The following is a 5,417-nucleotide window of genomic DNA, read 5'->3' as shown; positions in this document are numbered from 1 at the left end:
CCTTGGCCACATGACCCACCCTACTTTGACTGACATGCAGGCCTGGCATTCCTTAGAGCAGCAAGAACCAGCTTCTCTCTGAGCCTATGGCCTGAACTGTAAGACCCCAGCCCCTCTGGAAAGTTCCCAGATGTCTTGGACAGTTGTAAGCCTCTGCTTGCCCATCCGGATTCTAGGCAGGAATGTGTTCAGACCAGCAGCTTCTACGGCAAGTCCACCACGTAGTCTAAAAGTCAGTTCTCAGCTAATTGTCCCATCTCTATGCAGATGGCCTGGAAGACATAGGGAGCACTGTTAACCTCTTCTAGTTCTGGGGCTAGGAGTCATCCACTCAATCATTCACTCAGCTCATTTTAGTAAATGTGTTGGCCCAGCCTCCAGGAAGGTTCCCAACGATTCCTGCTGTCTGGAGGGAATTAATGCCCTTAGGTAGAAGACCTTTCCATCCTGAATAGACTGACCTAGGCAACTGGGGAAATATTGCAGAGGTAACAGAGTGTGACTTGTGAGGGTAAGTCATAAAAGAGCCTCCAGCTTCCATCTTGCTGCCTCTTTTGGGAGTCCAGCCACCATGTGAGCAGCCCTGTAGAAAATCCACATCACAAGAACTGAGGCCTCTTGCCAGTCATGTGATAGAACGACCTTGGAAGTGGAGCCTCCTCCCCCAGCCAAGTCTTAGGATGAGACCACGGCCCTGACTCACGTTCTGGCTGCGATCTCGCGAGAGATCCTGAGCCGGACCCGCCTAGCCAAACCACGCCCAGATTTCTGAACCACAGAAACTGAGATGATAAGTGTGTATCACTTTAACCTGCCAAATTTGGGGATAATTTCTTACACAGCAATGAACTACAAACATGACAGATGTCCATTGTGTGCCAGGCCCTGAAATAGACACTAGTGTGCAAAATGGACACAGCAGATTAAAGCCTCTGACCTCTCAGAGCTTAGAGTCCAGAGCCTGATTTTATGAAGAGGGTGCAGTTAGCCTGGCAGGATCCAGACTGGATAAAAATTGGGATCAGCTATCAGTGCAGTCACACCATGATCTTCTCTAGGAAGGAAAATTAAAACAACAACTTTCACTTTGTTTTCTGTGTGGTTTGATTGCCCTGTCACAGGCACATACTGCTTTTCAAGTAATTTCTATTAGGATGTCTTCTCATAAATACTTCTCATGAGAATTTAACTACATACGCATTTTTTGAAAGTTGTCTTGGCAACGTTTATCAAAAAAAAATCTTTAAAAGACACATACCCTTTGGCTCAGAAATTCTACTTTAATTAATTTATTATGAAAAAATAGGCAGAGCCCTCTTGGCTCTCTGAGCAGCTCCATGGCAGTTGGCAGGAACCAGCGCCTTCAAGAGAGGCAGCAAAAAGGGAGCCAAGAAGAAAGTGGTTGATCCATTTTCTAAGAAAGATTGGTACAAACCTGCTAGGTTCAATATAAGAAATATTGGAAAAATACCAGTCACGAGAACTCAAGGAACTAAAATCATGTCTGATGGCTTCCAGGTCATGTTTTCGAAGTGAGCCTTGTGATCTGCAGAATGTTGAAGTTGCATTTAGAAAATTCAAGCTTATTCTGAGGCAGTTCAGGGCAAATACTGCCTGACTAATTTCCATGACATGAATCCTACCTGTGACAAAATGTGCTCCATGGCTAACAAAATGTGTTCCATGGCTAACAAAATGGCGGATCATGACTAAAGCTCATGTTGACGTCAAGAATACCAATGGTTATTTGCTTCATCTATTTTGTTTTGGCTTTACTACAAAACGCAACATCAGATTTGGAAGCCCTCTTGCACTCAACACCAACAGGTCCACCACATTCGGAAGAAGGTGATGGAAATCATGACAGGTGCAGACAATTGACTTAAAATTAGTGGCCAATAAATTAATTCCATATGGCATTGGAAGACATAGAAAAGTCTGGCCAGTCGATTTATCCAGTCCATGATGTCTTTGCTGGGACAATAAAAATGCTGAAGGAACCCAAGTTTGAGTTGGGAAAGCTCATGGAGCTGCATGGCAAAGGGAGTCGTTCTGGACAAGCCACTGGGGATGAGACCAGTGCTACATTGAAGGAGCTGATGAAGATGAGCCACCAGTCCAAGAATCTGTTGAAAATTCAGACATCTCATGGTGACAGATAACAAATTTTATTTGTGATGTTTAAAAAGATATGCAGAAATGTATGGAAAGGAGGACATAAAAGGATGCCCACTGCATGGTTATTCAGGAGTGCAAAAAATTTAGAAATGGCCTAAATGTCAGCCATACTAAGTTGGTTAAATTCCTATTTAATCACTGGCTATCCATCCATTGGAATCTTATGTAACAATTAAAAATGATGATTTTGGTTTCCCCTAATTTTCCAGGAAATGTGTCCTGACATAAGGCTGAGTGAGCAAGAGGAGCCATACAATGGTATATATTGTATAACTCCATTTTAATAAAAAGCATATATATTTATGCATAAAATTATTGGAAGGCTCAGTCACAACATATTAATGATGTTATGTCTAGGTAAAGGGATTAACCATATACATGTATTTTCTGTTTCTCTTGGCTTGGCTGCGCTCTTTTATTTTTATTTTAAAAACATGGATTACATCAGGAATATAGAGAACTCCAAATATATTTTTGTGAAGGTCTTTGAATACACATTCATTATTGCTCACCTTCACAGTTCTTAGCCTGTTTGTCTTTCACCAGCCTGCTGGGACTGACCAGTCCCCAAACACTTACTGGCCTCTCTTCTCTCCCCTTGACCGACTACTAGGGATTGGAGATACTCCTGGGTCCCAGAATCAAATAGAGAATACAGATCAAGTGTTCTCAAGTATACCCCTCAAGCTGCCCCCCTGCAGCACCCCCTCTACTCTCTGCAGGGAGACTCCACTCTCCAGAGAGCCCTTGGCCCATTCACCATCTCCAGCAAACAACTCCTATCTCTGGGCTCACTCAAGAGTGAACCAAAGACACTGATTTACTGCCCACCAAGGGCCTGTGTAGAGAACAAGCCGATGGTGCTTCCCATTTGGGGTGGCTCTTGAAGGATTTGTAGTTCCAGCAGAGAAGCTTTTAAAGGAACATAAAGTGAGTTAATAGATCAGGAATTTATCCTCTTGAAATAAAAGGAGGTGGGAAGAAGAGGCTGTACCTTTAAACTTGGCCAAGGTCCACCTCACAGTAACAGGACTGTGACGGGCAGATTGGTGTTCTACTGCTGACCTCCAGCAAGAGATGTCCACCTGGACCATTTCCACCTCTTGAGTTTACCAGCATCGCCCTGGCCCTGGCTGAGATGGTCTTCTCCCTCTTCCCGTGACTGGCATGACCCCCACCAGGATCTCAGTGGCCTGACCCACCCCTCCCCTTCAACGCTCCTCTGAACCAATCCATGCATCTACTTGCCAATAAGACATCCACAGTAACACACTGTGTGTTTGTACTTGATTCTGTAGACAAGGAGGGCTTCGTTTATTCCTTCAAGAGTACTGAATGCAGACGTGGGTTGTCCTCGACAAAGCACTGGGTATGATGGAACCATGAACAAAGCCACCTGCTCCTAAAATTGTGGAATTCACCTTTGAGGCAGGACAGAGATGCTAAGCCAATAAATAAGCAGGGAAGACAATTTCTGGTGATGACAAATGGGGAGAAATAGACACATAAGTTGGTGAGTAATTGAGACTTTGATCCAAAGTCAGGGAAGGCAAACTCGTGCTGGTCCCATTCAACCTCACCAACTCAGAGTATGTGCGGGGCTTTCTGGTGCCCTGGACCACCACACATCATGGGGATGTTCAGGGTCCCAGCCTCCATTCCATCATCTTCCATATTACAAGTATCTGAGGCGATGAGAGGGGAGGTTGTTCAGAGGGAAAGGTCACCCTGGGACCCAGCAGAGTCTCAGGGCCCTGCAGATTGGATGTTCAACATGTCCATGTTGGCTGCTGTTGAAAGGAGGTCCCAGCTGGACCCCACTGGGAAGGATGGCCACTGTGGTCTCCAGTACTCACTAGAGCAGGACTGGACAATTTCATGCTGCTCAGAGCCCACTTAGTTTATGGATGCACCTTCAGGAAGAGGCTGACCCAGGCCCTGGTATCTGATCAGCCTCTCAAGCTGGTCCTCTCCACTAGGCCACCTTCTCTCTTTCCATCCTCAAGTTCTCTCCATCTTTTCCCCTCCCTGCCAGCCTGGCCATTCTTTTCTAACTCAGGATATGAGAGCTCACTCTTATTCATAATCAAAACCAAACATACTATCTACGTCTTGAGTTCCTCATTAAAGGTCGTAGGATTTTGAATTTCGAAAACCAAGAGGAAACCATATTCTTTCATTTTCTGCAGCTCAACTTTTCTCTGAAGGAAGGGGTACCAAAGATCTTACTCAAATTGGGGGTAGGTAGCGACCAAGCGGGGAAGCAGGCACACTCTGAAGCATCACAATAAACACCAAAATACCAAAAAAAAAAAAAAAAAAAAATTCACTTAGTGAAAAAATAAAAGAGCATCTACCAGGCACAGAGTTTGGGACTAGAACACAATGGGCATGTGGACAAGGCCAAAAAGAGGGGCCAGGGAAAAGGAAAAAAGGAGAAGCAGATTGGTCTCCAACCGAGTCTCAGTCAACAGAGGGGCGCTTCAGAACAGAGATCCTGGGACCAAAATGGCCAGACCCTCGTCCCTCCATCCAAAGCCAGGGCAGTTCTTAAAGGGGCTGCAGCTGGAGGCTGTGCCCTGGGGCACTGCCCAGCTCTTGGGCGAAGGGAAGTCTGAATGGGGCACTTCTGGGACTCTCTCATACCTCAAGGAGGGCAGGTAAATGCTACTAAAGAGATCAGCAGAGAGTCAGACCACCTGACTTTTAAGATTAACACAATATCCCCAACCAGGAAATCTAAGCAGAGGCCAGAAGGCACTGGGAGAGTCAAGGAAGTGTGCAGTGTGGTGGTCAAGTTCATGGAACTTGGGGCTGTGTTACCTGAGTTCCGGTCCCACCTCTGCTACCCTCCAGCAGTGTGGTGTGGATGGATCATTTTAGCTTCCCCTTTAACAGATCGGGGATAATAATAGAACAGACCCTATAGCTTCATTGGAAGGATTATAGAGAAGTTAATGTTTTGAAAGCACTTAGAAAATGCCTGGCCAGGAAACACTATTAGGTAAGTGTTAGTAAGTGTCCTGGTAAAAAATGAGAAAGAGCCTAGCAGGCAGAAGGCACAGCCTGGGTAATAGCCTGGAGGACGGGATCCGAATAGCACAAAATGGAACCCACATCAGTGGGCTGAAGCCAGCCAAACGGTTGGTTAATCACATTCGACTCGAGCAGTATTTAATTTATTTTTCAGGCACAGATTTTAAGGGAAATAACATTCTCCGGTCCTGCCAAACAGCCCA

At 45.4% G+C, this 5,417-nt stretch overlaps 1 pseudogene; it reads left to right on the top strand.

Moving 5' to 3' along the window:
* Window positions 1-1,337: 1,337 nt before the first annotated feature.
* Window positions 1,338-2,155, top strand: LOC122903639 (annotated as a pseudogene).
* The last annotated feature ends 3,262 nt before the right edge of the window (window positions 2,156-5,417 follow it).

This window comes from Neovison vison, chromosome 3 (genome assembly GCF_020171115.1).
Source record: "Neovison vison isolate M4711 chromosome 3, ASM_NN_V1, whole genome shotgun sequence".
Lineage (NCBI taxonomy): Eukaryota > Metazoa > Chordata > Mammalia > Carnivora > Mustelidae > Neogale > Neogale vison.
Note: the sequence above shows the minus strand (reverse complement) of the source record. Positions and strands in the feature narration are given on the sequence as shown.